At 38.1% G+C, this 24,283-nt stretch overlaps 1 protein-coding gene across 2 annotated transcripts in view; it reads left to right on the plus strand.

Annotated features, from left to right (window-relative positions):
• The window catches only part of LOC108896174 (leucine-rich repeat and fibronectin type-III domain-containing protein 2), a 125,496-nt gene that overhangs the window by 71,894 nt on the left and 29,319 nt on the right, over positions 1-24,283 (plus strand). Inside the window, exon 4 of one of the 2 annotated variants that reach the window (XM_018695209.2) lies at positions 12,191-12,278. The gene's annotated coding sequence lies outside the window, so the exon portion shown is untranslated. Of the gene's footprint in view, positions 1-12,098; positions 12,279-24,283 lie in introns of those variants that run through there. The other variant, XM_018695211.2, reaches the window with a different exon arrangement.

Here is a 24,283-nt window from a genome sequence, read left to right on the forward strand (position 1 = left end):
TTTATTGTTTTGTTGGTGCAATTAAAACAAGGCAAAAAATATAAAGACATTTATTTTATTTATTATGTTATTTATTTAGACATTTATACCTGTGCAGTCTAATGCAATGCAGCATGGGCTACATTACATCTGCCCTCCTCATGTATGTAAGAGTAAAATACAACTGAAACGAAAAGACAAGAAAATAGAAACACCTTTCAGTATGTACAACACATAACACATAACTACTCCCACAGGGTGAATAGAAACTGACCATCATGAGCTTTGTAAAGATGAACACTATGGCAGGGCCGTTGTATTTTCTTGCATTAGATTGCACAGGTATTTTTAAATAAAGTGGGCAGCACGTGACCAAAAAAAGCAGCTGCCAAGGGAACACTGGTTTTAAGACCCAGTCACTCCAGCATTAAAACAGAAAAAATTTCCATTGACATCAAATCATTTCAATGCTGTAGCTGCTGCAGGGACAACTGAATTCCATCAAAGTGGCAAGAATTTATACCCTCTGTAGTGTCCTTGAAAATTTCACAATGGGATAAGAGAAGTAGTGTTCACACCATGTTCACGGCTTTCTGGTAACACTGACACAATGTGAGTCACCACATTTTACAGATCCAGAATCACAGCTGCATAACTACAGTGACGTTGCAAAATGAAACTGATTATTAAGTGTCTGAAGCATCACTTCACTTGTCAGTATGAAAGGGATGGGACGTCCATTACATAGGGAGTAGTTAATGAGTGAACAAAGCTGTGGCTTCAAAGCCTATGAGCCATGTTCCAGGTTAGCTGGTAGCACATTAGCAACAGTAGCTCATCAGTCAGTTCTGTTTGTAATCCCTAGGTCACAATGCCTCTACCACTGCCTTTACTGAGAGAGTGCTTACATGACCTTTGCTGTGCCAGTTTCTGCTGTAATCTGGCTGTTTGTAAGATATATTAGCAGAAAATAGCACTTGATGTCAGGATCTCGGCCAACCTCAAATCTGATTCAGAGATTGGCAGGTCTAAAAGCTCAGTGTCATCGCTGCATGTCGGAGAATTCACCACGAGAGCAATGCAGAGATGGCGCCCGGAGCAATTAACAAAACCTAATAAACAAGACAAATATGTCACTATCATTGGTCCTTAATACAGAATTCTGTCTCCAAAAAAATATCTGCACCCATCTGTCCTATCTGCTATAATGGGAACAGTGAAGTACTAAAATGCCTCTTGGTAGCAGTTTATTGGCAAATCAAGCAATTAACTAGAAATAGATTCCCAAAGTGCTCTAAGGTCACATAATGTTTGTGCTGAAAAATTAATCTTGAACATGTGCAGCGTGGAGAAGGCATATCACATTTCTTGAAGCTGGGAATTGCCTTCCTCCTCCGTCCCATCTCAGCTGGATATCAACGAGATGATAGTTAGTTAATATCAGCGTGCTATCTATTAATTGCACTTGTCAGCTTTTACAATCTGGCCTCATCTATTGGTCTACACTTCCCCTGTCTCATTTAAGAGTTTCCTGGGAGCCGAGAGACCGTCCTCTACCTGACAAACTGCTGCTCCCTCATCCATCCAGCCCTTGCCGTTACCAGCCTCGCCACCCCTCTTACAGCTGCGCACAGGAGCCCTATCATGGTTCACTAATCCTCCTCATTAAGCCTGGCCCCAAGGCTCTCGTTACTGTACATCTATTCCCTCATGCCTTGTACCAGACTCATGGCTTTCATCTTTGGCAGCATGTGCAGATGTCATGAATTTGCCATGTGCAATATAGCATGTGTGTCAGGATTTCGATGTCTTTGTCAGCTGCAGGACCAGATAACATGGCAAAAGGCAGCTGTTCTCGCTCCATCTTGGTGGAAGGAAAATTGTATGGATCACACTCATGCTGTTTTTTATAGACTTTCCTCTATCAATGTTTCCTTTTTTCAGAAAGCTGACCATTACCAGAGTGTATTCACCTACACTGGGGATGAAGTGTTTTCTTTTGGACTCAGGTTAATATCTCTTTGTTAGCTTTTCAGGATCAATATGAGTTGCAGGTATAGTTATGACATTGTGTGTACATGCAGTGTTTGATACTCTAGGTTAAGTCTTAGAACAACATCCATCTCTGCATTTATTGCTGTTATTCTTCATGTTTTGTCTTACTGCAATGTTCTTATACCAAACTTCCTCTGACAGTGGAAAAACAAATATGCTTTTTATAGCCTGAAAGAGTGAGTTTTCTTCATACCATATAATTCTGTCCGCTCTTCAGCTTGTATAAAGGTTGTGGCAGAGCAGCAAATGCTCAGGGGATCTATATTAACCTCGCTTTGAAGTCATCCGTACAGCCCATGAGCTCTTTGGATTTCCTTATTAAAAGTCTTTCTGATTCATCTTAGGAAACAACTGAGACCAATTGGAAGTTGCGTCGTCTGGGGCTAACCTGCAACTGAAAATCCCAGAGATGCAGCACGCCCATCAATTCATATAACTTCCTCTGACAAACGGTGCTAAAGCTCCACTGACAGGCAGCGTGAGATGGGTTTGAAGGATACAAATCATCCGCCGTGAAACTGAATCACAAAGTTGAGCAGCTTTGGCTCTCTATCAGAAATTTGCTCTGAGTGATGGGACGTTCTATTTATAAATGACTTATAGTAAGGAGGGGGGTTTTTTGTCCAAGAGAGGGAGGGAAATGGGCATGTAATACTGTACCAGTGAGCAGAGTTTAACATGTCTGACAAGGTATTAATCTGAAGGACCAGGGGTGGCATAAGTGATAACAGCTTAACATTACTCAACTGTTTATACACTGCATGAGAGGAAACCTTGTAACCCCAACTTTAATTTTTTATTTTTACATTATAATTAAAATATTACATGTTTCTGACAGGGGCCTCATTGGATAAATTAAAGAGTGTGGTTGCTAAGCTAAGAATAAGATTTACTTGTGGGACTGACCTCTCATTCAGTAAATATAGTTTAAAATCTTGTTCTAGCTCCAGCAGTTTATATTTACAATCCTACCCCTCTTGCACTTCCTCTTGAAAACTAATGACAGTCCTCACTTTGTTTTCTGTGTTGTGATTTGATTTTAATGTGGCATGGTCTTGTCACACATCAATTCATTCATTCGTTCAAACAAAATTCAAAATAATTGTAACTGTGATTTATCAATTTTTTAATGAGTTGTGATACAGTAAATAGATAGATGAAAACAAAATACATATAACAATCTGTGTTGTATTTCGCATTCTTTGTTTTCATTTAGGCATTTTTAGTCCTCCATATTGTGAGAACCTGACCAAAAATCCACTACACCTGTAAAACTTTTCACAATCATGCCCGCGTCTTGAAATACACTGGGGCCCATCATTACCAGCTGACATCACTGATGTGGTCAGAGACTGTGGTCCAATGTGTTGGTTCTTTCTCTTTGATAAAGGCCATCATTTTTGTAGTGCAAACTGTTGCATCCCAATCCTCAGACATATTTAATGACACCTTTTCTCCTTTTGTCCTGAGTCTTGAATGTGAAAAGAAATAATAACATTAACTGACAAAATGACATTCATGCCATAAGTTCTTGGCAAGTTTTCCATTATCACTGCCCTTTAAATGTCACATCTTGAGCTATTATTAGTATTAAAGAAAATCTTTATTATTATTCCCCGTCAGTGTTTTGACAGTGATAACAGCATAACCCCAGATATGTTATGTTTGCTAATAAATCTCTGTCACTCTTTAAATCTCAGCCCCCCTTTTTTAATGGATACATATGGGAGAATTTGTATTACAATTCTGTATATAACAATATAACTTAATCCTATGCACCAGTGCCTTTCTATATTCATGCTTGCCTGCATGAACTTGCTTTTCCACCAGCATGTTACCAGGTTTTCAGTGTCACAGTTACATTTTTGACAGCCTTTGAAAGAGAAGAAAATATTCTGCAAATTCAAACACTATTCAGCAGTACTAGGCTGTAAAACAGATTAAACAAAACTAACATGTTGAACCTGTATATATGTATGTGTGTGTGTATATATATATATATATATATATATATATATACACATACACATGTCAACTCATGTAGGAACAGTAAGAAACACACAGTCACCCACAGCCGTAAATAAATAAATAAATAGAATTTTGAAGGTGATGTCAATAGATGACAGATGTGCTCTCTCTGAAACACTGCATTCAGAAATCAAGTAATGTTCATAGTGCTTATTTTTAAGCATGCTTTGTTTTGTCATTTTTCCAATGTGTATCCACTACAAAACACAGTTAGTATGAAGTGTGCCAGTGTCAGTAAAAATAGACACATACCCCATGCCTCATGAGGGAAAAGATAGTATTTCTAAAAAACAAACAAAAAAGGCAATACATTGAGTATGACTTTTTAATTACCTATTTATATTATGTGTTTTTATTAAATTGCATAAGTTAAAACCAACAAATGATATCAAAAATAAAAATAGAAAATGAAGAACGGGAAGAAAAAGCCTCTTAAGTCCTTTACCAAAATAATGTAAAGCAATATCCATAAATAAATAAATAAGATATACAGTAGTAGTGGTTTGTTTAAAACATTCAGTAAGACTCTAATGGCATTTACAAGAAAAAGACTTTACAAAGTTAATCTTTTTTCCTCCATGCAGTTAACAATGTTGGATGTTGCTGTAATGTTTAATATATAATTGTAATATAAATGCTATCTTTTAGCCTGTGCTTCGCTGCAGGACTCTTTTCATCTTTTCCCCAAACTCTTGTGGTTAGTGGTTCTTTATTAGGAGAGGGCACTTTCCAATATAAATTTAAATGCATATACAGACTCTTTTTCTAATGCTCTGGGTCTTTGTCGGCTTACCTCTCACCAGGAGGGGATAAATTCTCAATGTACTTGAAGACAAGAGAACAGAGTATTTAGATGCAGTGACGACAATATGCAGCGACAGTAGTTGTTATTCTGCCAAATTAATGAATCAATTTATTTATGGCTTTAGGCCACTTCTGCCTCAAATTCTCAGTCCTACCTTGTGTTCTGTCTCTGTTTTTTTTTTTTCTTTTTCTTTTTCAATTTTACACTACATTTCATTTTCACATTTAGACACTCATTGTATATTACTATCTACCCAGTGTTAGGTACTGTGTATCAACGTAACATTACCTGAGGGTAGAAAATGGACTAGGGATGCACAGTACACCAGCCAAAACCTCCATGGGACATTATTTAAATGTTGCTTGGCTCACTGCTTGGCCCACACATCCACCAACCTGCCAGTGAAAAAATACTCCAGATGGCCAGTCCGCCTGTGTCATCCAAACTGGAGTAAACACACTTGTACTCCTCCATGCTTAGACGTCAGGGATGACATAGTTTGTAGTTCTAAGCAGGCCAGTGAACTTCTTAGCCCACTTCTAGAGCAATGATGGAGACTGTAGACTTAAAAACCTTGTGCCTTGTATGGAGAAATCAACATTTGTTACACTTTTTGCTTTAATTTGTCATCCAAGAATCAATTGAGAAGTGTATGTTTTTTACCCTTAAAGCTGCAAATTGTGTTTAAAGGAGGGACTACAGTGATACCACTTAAAGAGCAACTTAACACTTTGTTTTAGCTTGACCATGCACACTTCACATATTCAGAAATTGCCTTCAGACTTTCCTCCCAAGAAAAACTGTTGTTGCCATGTGCATGTATTGAGGAAACTCAGAATTTGAAAAATTCTTTGATTGAAGACATTCTTCTCTGGTAATACTTTTTTGAAAATAATCGTTTGCATTTTTCTGTCAGGACACTCAGTTGACCTTACACAGGAAAATCAGTGTAGTCATCACTGGAAAGTCCAAATTCTACAAACTGGAGGCCTGGATTTCATAGGCTACGGGTATTTCCCAGGCAGTGGAGTTCACAAAAGACACTACTGAGTTGCATCATGGGAAGGGTAGAATCCAGTGTCTTTGGCGCTTGACAAATACTAAGGGCTAAAGCCAGGATTTTGTTTACCTCTGCAGCTTTTGGTTAAATTCTAACATTTCATACTAAGATGGTTGCATGTTAGCAGTGTTTTTGTGAGCATGTTAGTATGCTGACCTTAGCATTTGGCTACAAACAGTGCTGTGTCTATGCCCACTAGCATGGCTGTAGACTCTTGGTCTCGTTAATCTGTCTTTCACAAGTCCCCAACTTTATGGAAATTCAATATTAAATTGTTAAAATATCACAGACACTGCTTATGGAAGCTAAAATGACAGCTACTCAATAAAAGAATAAAACCTTTTGACAAGTAAAATGGATAAAAGACTTTATAATTGTATGGGGAGCAGATATAATCACTTTGACAATTCATCAGTTAGTGACAGTAGAAAAATAGAATAAAATTGGTCATATTATTGCTTCAAGGATTCAACACTAGATCGACTTCTACTATTGAAAAAAAATGGACAAATGAAATTCAGTACGCATCCTCCATCTACCTTGTAATTTCCTTCTGTGTGTTATCTATCGCACTCCCTGCGTAACGACAGCTGTGTGTGTGTTTCCTAGTCTCGATGCTCTTAAAACTGCACTGGCTGAATATAAGTGGCCACAGATATGGAGGGAAACCACATGGACTGCATAATGACAATGTCTGTGAATTTGATAAACCCTTTTCTCATGGGCTCTAGAACCACCCTTGCGGAAAATGTGATTACACTTCTCTGCAGGAGGTGCAGTTCTGGGATGTTGTTGCAGGGGGAACTTGGCTTGTCATTGAGAGTTTGTCTGTTGCCTCATGCCCACTAACAACTTTGACATGCATGTAATGTCCAAGGAGGCCTGTGGAGGAGGCATTTGTGTGTGGTTCCCCTGAGCTGAGCCTGAGCCAGTTGCTAATGACTCGATGATGTGTAATATGGATGACAATATGTATTGTAGCCTCTTTGGTGTAAACTGACTGTTAAGTTGAAAGGACTTGAAATACAGACTGAATAAAAACACCAACATACTGTGGTCATAACGTAGAGGGTTTTCAGTTTCAGCCAGAATGCAAAATGCCTGCCAGCTGCCAGAGGCTGTTGTTTACAGCCTTGTGACTGATACATATTTTACTGAAAAACAACTGAATTACTCACTTACAATGCACTAGAGGAGTAGAACTAGTGTATGTGATCACGGAAATCAAATAAAAATACCTAACCTTGATCTGGGCTTTACGACTTTTGACACTATGACTGGCCAAAGTGGTTTTTTTTTTTTTTTTTTGTTTGTTTTTTTTTTGTCTTGTTTTGTTTTGTTTTGTTTTGTTTTAAGAAATCCTGAACTTAGACACAGAATAAATACGTTTTTAGCAGCATCTTTCTCTTGCCTGTAAAACACACTGGTATTCTACTGATAAAATACCTTAATGGTCGATATAATTGACCCTTTACCTTTATTTCTTTAATGCTCAGTAGGCTAAGCTGACTCAGGAATGATCACCCTAACTTTGCAATTTAGCTCCAACATCTGATTTTTGTTGTTTATTGTCATTTATTGGCTTTACAGTCTGAATATCTTAAGGTTAATCTCAAATTAATAATTAATAATTGCCGCCTAAAGTCCAAAACCAACAATGTCGTTACTCTGTGTTACAACACTTTCTGACTGTTCTACCCCCCCAGCCAGTCCCACATCTGTTATTAAAGATTTACGACTTCAGTGGAAATCAAAAGGTCACAAATATTTTGTTTCATCTTCAGAAATGGCCAAGTACATGGCCCAAGACAGCTCTGTGCAAATTAAATATAAATGACAGCCTGAGTTTGAAAAACATAGCGTAAGAATTTATATAAGAGACATGCCCGTGCCCATGTCACTTCACATTTGGAGTCAGATCGGGGAACTATCTGTTCCCAAGATCTCTCAATTCATAAATACATATTTTGGTGCAAGCCCTGAAAAGGAACCCTTGGACTGCAGCAGTGGATGTAAACCCTGAAGACTGTAGACATTCATACCTACTTTATATTCTTTTTCTAACTGGATAGCGGCTCTGTGATATTTCATATTCCACTGGAGAATGGACAAGCAGATAAAAGGAAGTGTATAAAAAGGAAAAACATCCCACAAACTGAAACTATGAACCAAAAAAAAAGAAAATAAACACATCGATATAGAAAAATGGATGTCAATGTGTCACAGTCATGTCTGCAGCTACATTTACGAGGTCATTTCAAGTTTTGTGAGTTGTGACTAAAACAAAAGAAATAAATAACAAGTTGAAAAAAGATGGCCAAGTAACATCTGGGCACCACAGTTTTTAATGAAATGTTATTCAAACAGGAGGAAATAGTGAATTTGTTGGGGACTATTTTCAGCAGTGGATTACATTTAGTGGTCTTGTGAGTATTGAGGTTGGACAATATGTGTGGTATTGACCATACTCATCACAAGGAACACACTACTGTATGTCATACTTTGAATATACACATACATACTTGTTAGTAGGATTGATTTATTGTTAGTTTTGGTCTTTTCATGAAATTGTTGATGAAAAAATAGAACACTGTTGATGCTGATGTCAGTCTTAGCCCTTTAAGTTTAAAGGAACTATGTTTTCCATATCCACATTTTAAATTACATAGTTATGTGTTTCTTTCCCAAGTTAACTGATCTGAATCTTTGTTTGCATTTTGTGCCTATCTTATTTTCTTATTTTCTGAGAAGGCAATCTGTTCTGCCAGACCTTAATTCTTGTGAAAGTGAATTGTAGAGGGAAGCAAAAGAAATTGGATTTATTCATTTAATACAATGCAACACTGAGTTGGATTCAACAAGCCAATTTAAGAGTTTATCTTGTAAATAACCTTGAAATATTCACAAACATCCTCATTTAATGGAGGAAATATTTGTGTTGATACCAATATAGATATGACTTCCACTCATTTCCATTAGATGTGCTCCAAAGTGGGGTCATTGTCAAAAACAGCTTCAAAATATCAGTTTTCCAAATCTATGTTCACCAGACAGGCTTTTGTAATAAGGTCAATCACTGCAACATCTATATCCTGTCCAAGTGTCCTTGAGCAAGGCATTTGATCCTAACCTTCTCATACACCATACGTTGTTTCATATTAAAACAGGACCAGGAACTATAAAACAGGAAATAATACTCCAGACACAACACAAGAAAACATAATAAGCTGCTCTCAGTCGACCTAACAAACTTCTTGTTGTTTGCGAGGGCTAGCAGGTTAATATTTCTAACAGGAGTCTAAGCTTGACCTGAGTATGTTGAACAGAAACCAAATGCATTCAGTAGGGCAGCAGCAGCATGGTTAGCAACGTTCTGACAATACCAAATCAGTCAGAGGCAGTTTCCACCATGTGTTTGTAAGCCTGTGGGCTTACTGATTTTGACTTTATCTGCAAAAATATGACTGTTTTTCAAGTCAGTCCTAAACTAGTCATTTGGTGAGCATTGAAACAGCTTTTACAAACTCTCACTGTTCCTCCTTTTCATCCTTTCATGCTCTTTCAATATAAATGATGGGCACTGAAATCTACAGTCCTCATTTTATGCAGATATTAATTCCAAAGTTTATCTTAAGTAAAGAGTTTTCAGCAGAGTTCTTTACATCAACTGGTTATCTTCCAAAGCAACAGCCCTTTGATTATAAAATTCCCAGTTTTTTTTACTGTCCCCCAACTGCAGCTCAACACAGAGACACTGTCCAGGAAAACTCAAGAGGGAATTCCATAATTTTGGAAGTTACCCACTTGATTTGTCAAAATCGGACTGCTGAACCATCAAATGAACTGGAATACATTTTATTGCACAGAATGAAGACTGTGGATTTTGTCCCCCATCACTTACACTGAAAACCTGTTTCAGTGTTCATATAGGTGCCTGACTATTGATTTAATACAGAATTGAAAAATTGTGAATCTGTCCTTTAATGTTTCACTTCATTCAATATTCAAGATAAATTTTGATATCCCTATGCAAGACAAGGTTGCATAACGAAAGTACAGATCTATCTACAAGAAAACTCTTCATTTTCTGACTTTGCATCAGAAGGAATATAAATAGCAGCAACACACTGGTGAATTCTCCAGGTAGATAAACATGGTCAACATCCGACATCAAAAATTCAACATCTGGTAAACACTGTCCATCTATCCAGCTTGACTGCCCTGTACCACATCCTATGCAGGCTTAGAAAATACTAATAGAGAGTTAAACCCTATCAAGCACCCAAATTTCTATTTAGATTCATTCATGTTTGTAAGTGAACCACATGTGAATGAAAGGGATGCAGTGAGTCACAAAGAAAGAGGGACAAACAGATTTCAAATACATTATGAATATTATTAATAGGCTTGTTGTATTGTTATAATGAAATGGCGCTCTCTTGGTGTCTTTTAAAGTCTCAATTCCCTCAGTCATTTTGTTAGCTTGGATGTGAACCACAGCAGGTTATTATTGGTTATTGTTATTGTTGGAGCTGAGTGTTTAAGTAGAATTTGAATGAAGACAGCTAATGACAGGGGGTCAATAATCGGTTATTTGGATTCCCTGGCTGTTGTGCTTTAAAAGCTAATGATGGCTCCATAAATGGGGAAATCTCAAGGTGATCAGCATTAACCCACCATCCACCTTCTCAGATCATTTCAGCTTAAATATTCCAGTCAGAAAAAGGTTTGAGTTAAATTCTCCTAGGTGAGCATGCGGTGCATCCCACGTTGCTTTTGTTAACAATGCAATTGACAGGATAAGCCCAGCCAGGGCCCTGCAAAGAACGGAAGCTTGCATAGTTCTTTTGTAGGGTCCCCTGGTCGACAGAAACATCTTAATGAGCAAGATCTGCCCTAGAAATCAAAGCACCGTTGGGGGTGTGCTTGCAAGTTTTCCAATCATCAGAATGACATCCTCTGTGAGACCATGAGGAACTGAAGAGTTTGGGGGGGCGAGTGGGAAGGCACGGCAATGATTCTGAAAACCGAGAGAACGAGGTGTGTCACGAGTACCCAGAGAGACAAGCACAGAGGGAACCGTAATGCCACTGTGTGTGTGTGTGTGTGTGTATGAATGTGTATAAAAAGAGTCAGTCAACGGCAGCCTTGACTAGAAAGGCAGGATCATGTCGTTCTTGTGTGGGAGGGCAAATGCATGAGAGAAGCAGCGTAAAAAAAAACACCTCAAAGGATGAGCAAAGAGTGGAATATAAAGATGTTTACTATCAATGGAGGAAGGAAAGAGGGGTGCCCTGTCATTCACTCCTTCAGTACTGAACACAACAAGGCCACATTTTCAGACAACCATACATCCTCACTGTCTTTTATCACTCTATGGGGCCATATGTTTCTTTTCCTTCACAAACAGATAATGACATTATTCCTTGCTGCATGTACAAAAAAAAACAATAATCATAACCATTTGTACATGTGTGACCTTGTAAATTATGCATCCCTTTCATTTGCTTATATGTGAAGCTGAGCACAAACATATTCATGCACACCCATACTCCTACTCCCACACACATTGGCAAAGCAAACAAACAATACAGCTCTCACACTGTGTGTTTAGAAAGGCAAACAGCTTGTAGTGACGACTGGCCACAAAAAAATGAGAGGAAAAAATAGAGGAATAATGTGCGTTCAGTCATTGCCGAGATTATAATGTCACTTGGGAGCTGGGGCCCTTGCACAAACACCCTGCTGTGCTCTGTTTCAATAATTTCCCATAAAGCAATCTAATCTGCCCTCCTTCCCACTCTGTTCTTTAAGGAGGTTTTTATAGGCTTTTGTTTGAGAAACAGATAATGCCTTATAGATCATAATAGCACCGCCTGGATTAAAAAAGGTTTCATGGTTTAGCAGTATGATTGGCTCTCTGCAAATATGTAATGTAATAGCACCTAAGTATTGTTGAATGAGTGTGTTGTGATGAATGTGAGGTGGCCTTGTGTTATTCATGTTTTTTATGTGGTAAGGTCCAATGGTTTACTAGGTACAACATGTATTGTGATTCTTCATGTAGGCCACATATAATGCAGATAAATACAACATGCAATGCTGTATTTATCTGTAGAGATACATCACATAAACACTCATATGACCTTCTCTGTGAATTTTCTATACTTGTGATAATGGGAAGTAAAATCTTTCCAAAGAAAAGAAAATAATAGTGTGAAAATGGGCTTTCAACAGTTTTCCATTTTATTCTCTTCCTATAGGCTAGTTGCTCATCTTGCTCTTTGAGCGTGAATGTGTGGCCTTGAGGTATTTCCGAGGGACCATATGGCACAATACCACACATTATAGGTAAGATTTGTCTTTTTCACTCTCACTTTTTTCCTCTCTGTTTAAAATTGAAATAGTTGGAGGCCTGAAATAACCCCTGAAAAGTCCTTGACCTTTCTTATCAAAGCACATACAAAGCAACCTCAGGCCTTGGCAGGATATTCACTGTTCAGAGGACTTTTAACATGATAAATGACAGAAACCTCGGGGGAGGTGATAAACTTGAGCCGTTAACACCAGATTTGTGGATGTGGTTGGAGAATTCTGCTCATATCTTCCAACCAGAAGTGATGCTCAGCATCTGGAAGATTAAACATTGTGTCATGTTTGCATGAATTAGTTCTGCAAACATAAAACTATCTTGTGTCTTGTTGCCACATGACATAAAGAAATCAGTCAGGTCACCTTATGACAAAACCCCTGACTGCAGTTTCAGTTTTTTCTCTATCTTCATTTAAATTCCTCACTGCAGTGAAGAACACAAACAAATCAAACAGGCTAATAGCACCTCCCACTCGTATTACATATTTATTTAATCATTGTGCTCACAAAGCGTTTCCATGCTGCCTGCACAGAGTGCACAAGCCTGCATCTGTAGCTTTTCTCCTTGCTGTTGAAAACATGAATTAAATGCACTTAAATGCAATCTATTCCTGCACAAATAACCACCTATTATTATACTGATATTTAACATTCTAAATTCAGATAGTGTATGCATAATGCATACACTGGAAATTTAACAGCATAATTCTGTTTTTATGGTGGCTTTTGTTGAGGTCTGTATCCAGAGGGATTTGGTAACAACCTCCAGGATGTAGATTATTTTCAGTTTCAGTACTCTTCATATTCACAGTAAGTTAAAGAGACTCTTCACCCTGCATACAAAGAAAACTTTACACATCAAAAGTACTACTCAGCTTGTTGAAACAGTTGTATAATGATCTCTGTGTTTTGGACGGAGCTTTTTGAATTTGGAAAAATAACCCTTGTGATGTCATCATCATCATTCCTGCCCTGCATACACATCTCACCAGTGATGTCACTTGAGAACCTGTCTTTTGAAAGAGAGCTAACCAAATAACTCAAGTATGAGGGCTATATTAAATGAAAAACAGCTTATGAGATAGTGGCAGTTAGCCTTTGCTTTGCTTTGCCCCTTCACTGCAAATGTGTGACCTCAAAATGTACAAACAAAACTGTCATTTGACAAAACACTTTCATCATAGTGTCCACTCAGCAGCTACTGAAGTTTTTCATAAAGTTGTCTTCATATAAAGCCTTCCAATGAATGTACCAGTGATGATTTTTGACACTAGATGTATAAGATGGCACAAGGACGTTGCAGGTGCAGCAGCTTGTGAAGGTGATGATAATGATGATGATGATGGGTCTGACACTGTGATCATAGCAGAACTCTCAGCTGTTAACTGCCTGAAAATGAGGCTTCAACTGTGAGCGGTGATGTCACTGATGTAAAGCAAGTGTGAGTTTGGCAACTTAGTGGAAGCCGTCCCACAATCTTGACACATACTTTGAATCTCCTGCATCAGACAGATTTAATGTGATCAAAAGAGCGCTTTCATGCTTTTGATGCTTTATGCATGTTCACTCAGGAGGTTTTTGAAGGTCACACAAGCATGAAAAAAACAGTAAAGATATTATGAGTACGTGCCGAATAAATGTGTTACTTGATAATTTTGCAGTTGAAAGCAACACAGTCGTTCCTTTTTGTGCGCAACTTTCACCAGTTTGGCCTCAGTCTTTGTAAGCCCTGTGCTGAAGCAAAATAGTACTTGAACACTCAGGCTGTGGGGGATTTATTTTGATCCAAAGTACGTCTCGCTTAGAGCGTACAGTACTTGAAGAGAGTGAAGTGGTGTCTGGCTATTGTTGGCTTTCACAGAAAAATGAAGGACATGAGACAGGTATCAAACTCATGTTACAAAACAATTCATGGTGTTATTTTGACACAGCTGACTACTGTATGCAGACATACTAATAATGCATTACAGTTTAAAATAAAATGTCTCCTAGATGATTCATAAAGGCATCTTTAATGAGGTGGAGGAGGTGCGTCACATATTTTCATTAACATCTGATGTTGGTGAAAGGCTCAACCCGAGGCTGAGAAGATGAAACAGAGCTAGATGAGGATATATTTTTAGACCACAATGAGTGAATGCTTGATAAATCATTTTTGACCTGCAGTAAGGAGATATGACAAGCTTACACACAGAAAAGAAGTTGCTTTCCTCTCAGGAATGTCTCTGGAAATCCATCACGCATTGTTTCAATTAGTTCCCCCCTTCATCCCTTGATTCTTCATCTCTGATATCTTAATGAAAGCATTTTGCGCATACACTGTAGTTGTTAGCTTTAATATTACTGGCATGCTAGGTGTGACAGGGCTCTGTGTCAGATAACATCTGCAGTTTTTCCACTACTTTATTGCTTTATTATATTTCAGGTACTTAAGATCTACATTTAACAATCAGAAAAAAAAAACTAAACCTGTGAATAAATGTCCAGTGTATATTCCCATAGCTTGAATATGTTTTGGTGATCTGGTCAGCCATGGCACACTAATGTTGCAACAGGGTCAGCAGACATTTCACCTCATTTGCACTCCCAGTCAATCAATGGCAGGGTTGCTGTTAAGGGGGAATTGAATGATTCTGAGGACCTTGACTTGGACAGGAACCCTGCTCCCTGGATATCGAATATTTGCGCCAACTCAATCTTAAAGTTGCTATAATCAATGTTTTTATATTAACAATGGATTAAATGACTATGTGTAACATGTTGCTCATAGTGACAAACCCACAGAGCATCAGATCCCCTCAGCTCTAAAGGGCGTGTTAGAATTTTTCAACCCATTGTTTTGGTTTTACGGACTGCAATCTTAATGATTTGGTTCACTCTTTACAAATCTCAACATTCTCATAGCTGTAAAAACTGAAAGTAACCCACCCATCTGGCAGCAAACAGTAGAAAAACAAAGTTAACAATTAGCCTGTGAGCATCATGGAGCACTGTGTTGCTAAATATTGTACAACCCAAACTCTGAGTGCAATGGAGATCAGTACTCATGTTCACAGCTCATTTACACTTCTCTCTGGCTAATGATTGGTCAACTGAACGTGCTGCTGTTCTCCCCTAGTCACTGATCACAGTCCACAGAGCCAGAGCCACAGGAAAGCACAAAGTTAATGTCTGCCCAGAAAGTCTTTTGATTTGTCACAGGGCACTATTTTGGAGGGGGGGGAAAGGTGCTAACAGGGTTTAGCAAGTTGTGGAGCATTTAGCAGCTAAGAGACAGAAATTTTGTCAAGAGTTGGTGGAAATGATAAATAGAGGTAAAAGGAGAGAGAATATTGTACTTTAGCAAGTGGAAGCTCCAAATGAATGCTAATGTTGCTCCACACTGGTATGTCAGTTTGCAGCTGCTCACTACCAAGTTCACTACATCAACTTGATGATTCGTGATAGTACGTCAATACTGTGTTTACAGCTAGTTTCTGCTGTCCCCAAGTCACCCAAAAATCACACAGTGCAGGTTTTAAAAAATAGCTCTACGCTGAGGAAAATCCAGGCAGTATTACAATGAGCAAAGTAAGGTTGCAGAGTTTCGTACCATTGTTATTGTACAGGGACTAAAACCATAAATCATCATATGTAGTAACCAGCACTATAGTCAGAGACTCTGCAAAGAAGTACTACAGTTAAGTCAAGAAATAGTTACTAGGCATTACTAGAAAAACCCAAAAAGAACACGGGTAAACAGCATTGAACAAACCCTCTGTAACACATGTGGTGTGAACACACCCTCAGTGTTCCTGTTTTTCAATCCATGCGCCACATGTCTGGGCAAGTAGAGAGAGGCAGGTGTGATGAAAGGAGGGAGGGTTGGTGGTGGTGGTGGTGGTGGGGGCGGATCAGGAAATGGTGTAGGGAAATCTAATTTATTTTTCATACACCGCCAAGATGGAATGTCATATATCATGCTATGCAGCAATTTTGCGCCACTCTCAGGCCCACAAAAGATGAAAGAATAGTGATCAAAGATACAGAGTGAGAAGTCAGCTGCTGGAGTTGCTATGGGATCCACTTCCACTGAGAACAATATAAACTGTGCTGAAATAGTCATCCAGTATACTGTCACAGCTGGTTTTCAGTGTAGGACAACTCACTTCAAACATCTAAGACAGAAAGCAACGGGAATGAACTGTTGTTTTTTTTTTGTTTTTTGTTTTTTCTTGTGGTCATGAATACACACTTGGAAGTGACAGACTGGGGAATGTGTGGATACAGTTTGAATCCCTGGACTGAATACAAATTTGCACACAGACAGATTATCTTGTCTCCCTAAAATTCAACTCAACCAAACTAACTTTTTAAAATTACAGATACCCATCCAATATGGATGTCAGGGAGCCACGATAGGTTAAGAGGAAGAAAATCACCCACTGTCCAAGTTGTACAATTATGAATATTAAGAAGCCGTCAATGTTTTAATCTGACAAGAATCTTCCTGAGGTCCCAACATTGTCTCTGTTCATAAATGACTTTGTCCCACCTCTGTTATTTTTGTTTGGTGAATTGTTGAGGGGTTGCAGTGACAAACTAGGGTTTCTGTTGTCCACAGATCTGTAGGAAGCAGATCTAACCTGATGCAGGATAATCTTATAGAATAATACCCAACTGTAATGGACCCAAACTGAGTGCAGGTTTTTGGATGTTAGGTTAGTCAAGAAGCAACCCTTAAATGCAAAGAGGGACATCAAACCTAGGTTTTGTAACTCAAATCCACCTCTGCAAAATAACATGAAACAACTGACATACAGTTGTAGGTAGTTTGAACTAAAGCTTATTTGAGACAGTTATACTCTAGTTATAAGCATTGCCCAAGTGTAACGCAGTGAAGCCATGTATACCGAAGTGCACGCCAAGAATTGGTGGTTAAAAACCCCAAAAGTAATTAAATGTTATTGCACTGTGTGTGTTTGGTACAAGTGACATAATGTAGTTGTATATCTGTAAACATCAATTAACAAGGCGCTTATGCAGAAACTAAAGTGTTGTGAGAAATAGCTGACTTTGTTTATATAATGTTACAGTTAATTAGATTTATTACACTTTACATTTATTACATTTACATTACATTCGTTTTTCTAGAAATGTGAATAGAGTTAATAGTTTTTGCTTTTATAACTGCACACAATGTTTTTTTGTTTTTTTTCCAAGTGTTGGAGACATGATCAGCATAATCATACAGTCCTTTTAAGTGCTGATAATTGGTAACAGGTCTTTGTGGGTGGGGTGAGGGGCATTTTCTGTCAACTGTCAGCCTTTGGTGTCTTTTAAAAATAACTTAATACAACTAGATTTGACATTAACCATAGCTGTGACAGATCAGAAAGCAGTCACACAAATCATCTGTCATTTTCTGACAGTCAGTTTAAACTTTTTTGAAAGGTAAAGACAAACAATGTTGTCATGCTGACAGGGGTGACAGACCTATTGGGTGACAACAACAAACAACATTGAAGGACCTCTGGGGGTTGTTGCTATGTCAGTTAGCATATGACTTGCTTAACTGCTTAGACTTAGACTTGCAGAGGTTTGAAACACAGCCATGTGCTAAGTTTAAGCTGTGCTTTTTCAATAGCACATCTGTTACCTTAAAGTTCTGATGTGATTAACACTTTTGTGGCATTTATGTAATATTTATAGTGCACAGCAGCTGGACTAAGACTAAACCACAGATACAATTTAAACCACAGCTTCTGAGAACACAGGAATGAGATTTAAGATTAGTTTTTAACCTTAAATAGCGGCTAAGCTGATGGCTAAGGATAACCACATTGGGTTCATTGTGTTTTCTTATAAATCAGTCAAAATGAAGCAAAAAATACTAACTCTCAATGATTTTAGAATACCAAACAGTAAATTCAGCATTCACCTTTTCACACAAACCTGAAGATATTTTCTGTTAATTTTGTCCACATCAATTCACAATGTGGTGACAGTAATTAAACTGTCTCACAAAAAAAAAACATTTTCTGCCTCATTTGTGTTCCATCAACCACACACATTGTCTCTATCACAAACCAAACCATCACTTAGATATAATTTGTTGTTTTTGCATTAGTCATGAAACCATAGATGCTCTAGAGATCCACCAGAAGCTTTCAAAGCCATAAAGTTATTATGGAGTTGGCTGTGAATGTTAATAGACAGACACATCAGTTTTTATCCCTCCTCGGAGTGCTTCATTTGTTCTACACAGTTTCTTTTTTGCTACCTTCAGCTCCTATAAAAACACTCATATCCATTACAGTGCTTTCCCAGTTGAGTCCACAACTTTACACTTCCTCAAGCATGTATAATTTTAGCTCAAATACAATATGGATTGTATATCATGCATATAAAAATACATAACAAGTCAGAGATTCCGTTTCCAATTGCTGTATGATTTATATCTTCATTCACCCAACCTGTCACTGATTGGCTGCATCAACACAGCCTTTTTACAACCTTTTCCCTTTTTCTGCATTAAGGTTTGAGAATTTCCACCATCTTGTTACACACCAGAGATCCACCAATTACAGTATCTTTATCAGGTTTAGAAGCTCTTTCTGCTTCACTGCTGCCATGGAAAATGTTCTGATCTGTGCTGTGTTCCACTTTATGATTTCCAGAGGAGATGTTGAGCTACATATAGAGGCGTACACAGCATATTCACTGCAAAACATCCTTCTTAGCAGGCCATTTATTCTCAAAAATATAGTTTTTTTTCCTCTTATATAATTTGCTAGTGGGTGTGTATCCTTATCTTCAAACAAGTTGATTTGCATTGAGAACAAGCAAAATCTTAACCCACTGGCAGATATGTTATATCAGTGAAGATTTTAATACTCAGTACTAGATTCATTTACTAACTGAGATTTTTTTTTTTTTTTTTTTTTTGCAGTACACCATACAATTATAGATCTAATTATCAAGATACAGCACTCAGCAAACCCACACAGCACTTGTCTTTTGCTTTATGAAGGTGAATACATACTAAATTGGTGAGGACTGTGGGTGGGTGCAATGCTTGTTTTTGCCTTCTCACTCATTACTTTATTAATTTGAGCTACACTAGAGCCATGAACATTATCCATGTCTGAATGCTACCAATACAAGTGTTTGAGTCTCTGCAAGAGCAGAAGAATTTACTGAGCTCCAAGACAGTAGGTGTGTTTCACATCAGAATTGTTTCAAAGTTTGGACAAAGTTGAGACCAGTGATTCAAAGTAGTGTATTTGCATGGATGCTGAAAAAGAAACTGCACTGGAATTCATTCAAGATTAGTAATGGTGACATTTCAGCTTCGTTGCATGGTCAATGATTTTTTTTTAATGTGTGAAAAAAGGAGGGGGGTGGAATGCAGTAAAGATACGATTTGTGGTATCCACCAATTTACCAGTATCAGGCAGGAAAAACCTAACCTGTGAAAACATTTGGGTAATGCCTTATGCACCTTCTGTCCAACATATTGTTGGAGAACACACATTTATAACTGTGTTAAAGAAAAGTGTGTGTTACTATCAAAGGGCAAGGAGTTTCAAAGACATACAAGCAAAGAAATATCTAACAAAAGATGCTGCTGCAAGATGCTGTAAAAATCAGTGTTTTTGGAGTTTGCCCCAACTTGATCCATCCATTATCTATATCACTTATCCTTAAGGGTCAAGGGGGTGTGTGGTGGGGCAGAGCCAATCCCAGCTGGGTGAAAGGTGGGCTACACCCTGGACAGATTGCCAGTGTATCACAGCAGACATAGAGAAACAGCACAGGGAGAACATGCAAACTCAACACAGAAAAGCCTGTCTGTCAAGTCTGTCAAGAGCTTGATTCGATTTACAAAATGTCAGTCGACAACTCAGCTGACCATACTGTCAGCAGCCCAGCAGGCGAGACACTCCAGTGCAGTACGCTTTTATAACTGAACTATGACCAAGATGCCATGATTCTGCTATACACATTTTGTGGAAACGGCCTGCTGCAGGAAAATGATTGCTGCCGCTGCTATGTTATGAAGTTGCAATTACATGACTTTTAATTTTAAACAATGGTCACAGAAAGTGGAGACAGTGGTAACACTATATTGAGGAGAGAGGGAGACAGAAAACAAGGAGAAAAGGAAAGAGAGGAGAGAGAAAGGTAGATTTTTCTCCCCCTGACTCAACTGACACAATTCTGAGTCGGGCACAGTTCTACTTAAAGCAGAGGGAAAGTGCATAGTCAGTTAATAATCTTCTGTGGGTATGTCACTATAAGTGACCCCTTTTAAATTACACATAGTTACAGGCAATTGTTGATGAGAAAATATTAGTTAAGTGCAGCTTTAAGTAGTGCCTTTGAAAATACAGAGCCACAGTAGTGAAACCCAACATCATGTCTTATGTGTAACAGCATGTGTAATTATCATAATTACAAAGCAGTAATTAGGCAAAATTATATCTATAATGACCTGACTGTAGTTTAGCTCTAGCCTGGAGGATCGAGTAAGGTGCTTAAACTGAGCCTCTTTTGCAATCATGCCCACACATCTTAAAATCAGTGAGTCTGTGGAGGTGCTGAGAACATGATGCAGGTATTTTGTAAACACTCCCACACAATGGTTCCATGTATTATGACATTTTTATGTTGCAAGCTGACATTAACTATATGCACCAGGCAGTATGATATATTCACACGTTATGTAAGTGTGAATCAAAAATCTCCCACTTTGAGTTGTTTTTTTTTTTTTTTACCTCTTCGAGCCCAGCAGGGATTCCTCAACCCAGTGATGGAGAAATCACAGCCCCAGTCTTACTTTAGTTCATCAGATCAGATGCACTGGATAATCATAATGGATCAGTGACAGGTTGTTTCCATCACTGCAGATGAACATTATCATTGTAGCGTTCAACTAGAACAACAACAAATATCTTTCTTTATTTGCCTGGTTTAATTGCTTATTAACTTGGGATTACTTTGTGTTTTTGTTGAATGATTTCACATGATAATTAATTAGTTTCAGTCCACAAATGAAACTCCTCCACAACAGAGCCCATCAGCTAAACAAGCTTGTATGAAGCATTCCAAACTAGGCCACCTCTGACGCTTGTTGCACACAATGCACAATTCCTTAGAAAGGAAAGCATTGATCTGCACTAAATCGGTGTGAGTTTTCTATCCCCACTAAATTTGGTGTGACAAACCCACTAGGAGCTCAACTAATGCTGTTAAAAAGCTGCACCAGCTACCGTGTGCTTTTGTCTGTTGTGTTTTCCTTGGTCGCTGCCACTGTGGAGAGAAGAGGAGTCATCTTACAAGTGAACACAGAGCTGAGTCAAAAAGCAGAGGAGCTCAACCTTGCCAAGAAAGAGCTCGCCTATCTCTTTTGTGATGCCATTTTTGAAATATCACCTGTAGAGGAAAATCTATTTTCCCCCTCCCTCTGTTTGTGTTTTCATATTGTGAACTTTACTTTCCTCACCTACCTCCCCTCTGTAATTAGCTGTTTCACTTTTATTACAGGGTAGAGCTTTTGTGGACCAGTGTGTGGAGAGGAATCTTTTAGCTGAGCATGTTACATTGCTTCTCATTGCATCATGACATCAGCATTATTTTCGTGCCTTGGAAATGTTTTTAGAGGAATTCATCAGTGCAAGGTCGTCTGTTACCCTCCAGAATGTGTTTTTCACAAGTATACAGCAGGAAACACGAGCACTTGAGAAAGCCTGCGATTAAGTGATAAATAGAGTAAAAGAAACAGTATGACTGGGGCTTTTTTTTTTTTTTTTTTTTTTTTTTCAAAAAACTTACTTAGATTTGAAGCTCAGTGGCAAACAGCTTAGGAAGGAAGGGAGGTATTTTTTTCTGTTACAGCATATAATTATCAGATATGCTTTCTTGATCCATCTGGAAAGCTCAAATTAATGGTTAGCTGTACATTATCTCACACCTGCTGCAGAACACAACATCGTAAATGTTGTTGGTGCAGGATGGAGCCATAAGTGTTGTCATTACTGGCTAAGTGCAGGATGACATTTGATAGTGCTGTAACCCATTTTATAATACAGCAGTCCAATTCCACATGGGATTTTATATACAAACTTGTTTACACCTGGTATTAATGTTTCAGCTAGACAAACAAAAACTGGACTGTGATCAGATCTTAGCCTAGTGTAAATGCAGTCTGTACAGTGTGATGACATTCTTAAGAGATCACATCCGCCTAGCAAACTCAAAGGTTATCTAATTTTTTGTCTTTGAACTTTCATTTGTTTCAAGCTTATTTTTTACCTTAATTATCTTAATAAGATATTATATCTTCTCCTGAATGCCTTAATGCTTGAATTACCAGACTTATAAAGTTGTTTGATCAACACAGACAAGTATGAGAAGTATGAAATCAGCATGTAATCCTTTTCATCTCTTCACATTTTAAGAACAGCAAATGACCAAATGGAATTCACTAATCAGTAGCCCTGGTCTGTCCCTGCAGGTATTGCCTGTGTAAAGTTTTGTTATCTAGAGACAAGTAGCACTAAACTGATTTTAGGTGATTTGATCTGGACATTCAGACTTATTTTAAGAAATTTTATCAAGTGAAAATTGCTTGTTTTCAAGCTCATTTTACTTAAATTTGATAGGACGTTTGCAACATACACAACTTTATAGATAGGATGAAAAGAATGCATGTTTTTTTGCCACTGGCCCCTGGTGAAGATCTCCCTTCAAGTATCCCTTCAAAACATAAGGCAAAGAAACCACTGGGTAGTTACTGTCATTGTTTATTGACCTTTCATCATCTTTTCTCTGGCTGTTGCTATGGGAAACTACATAAACCATTGGAGAAACAAGGACACAGTGCATAATGATTTTATCTGTGTTTAGTTTCCACTGCCTCCAGCAGGTCTGTAAGGGATACATAAGTCTTATTTTCTCAGGAAAACATAGTTACAGTGGGAGTGAGTGGCATCAATCCATTGTAAGAGTGTGTGGGATAGTATCACATCAGATGCAGCGGATAGGAGTAATCGAAAATCCTGCCAGACTGAAAAAAAAAAAAAACTGTTCTGTGTCAACCATTAATATACATTTTAACACTGCATACATCATCAATACATCCTTAAAGACTTCAATCATTCCTTCAAAAAGTAACATTTGAAAGACGAGACAAGAAACAGAGGAGAGAACACGGCAGTTTAACCTGTCCGATTTTCTCCTATGGTGGAGTGTAAAAGTATACGATTTTTGAAGTGCACCAGTGATGTCCCTCTGAGGATCTTACCTTGTCAAAGGAAGCAGTGAGCAGCCAGTGAAGATCGATAAATGGATTTCAGGAGCCTGCAGACCCACCGGGCTGAGTTTGACAGTACTCCCATTCCTTTTTCTCACACTCTTTGACTGTTGTGTTTCAATCAATAGGCCTCAAGTGACTGGGTATCTCTGCTCAGTGCAGCCATCCCAATGACCACAGAGCCTATTGAGTTTCTGTGAGCACTATGCACTCTGCAATAATGATCATAAAACAGAATTTTCATCTACAATAATAATACTCATGTTACTGTGTATGCAACTAAATTAATGGCATATGGACATAGATCAACCTTTGCCCTATATTGTTGCTGAGTACAACATTTAGAAGCAATTTCAATCACAATCAATATGCCTACTGTGCAGTTTAAATTCATTTTCTATGATATTCAGCAAAATATTGAATTAAAAGCTGCTATAATCAATATTTTTCTATTACCAATGGGAAAAAATGACTTTGCATAATGTGAATTGTAAGTTGCCTATAGTGACAATTCTCACCCAGCTCTGCTGTTTCCCTAAACTCTACAGAGCCTTTTAGCATCTTTGAGCTCATTGTTTTGGTTTTACACGGCAACTTTAATGAACAGAGCCTGCCCAGAAACAAACAGCAGACAAGCTGGTGAACCATGAATAATGGAGCATTTAGCAGCTAAAGCTTTTCCTCATAG

This window comes from Lates calcarifer, linkage group LG19, assembly GCF_001640805.2.
Source record: "Lates calcarifer isolate ASB-BC8 linkage group LG19, TLL_Latcal_v3, whole genome shotgun sequence".
NCBI classification, from domain to species: Eukaryota; Metazoa; Chordata; class Actinopteri; family Centropomidae; genus Lates; species Lates calcarifer.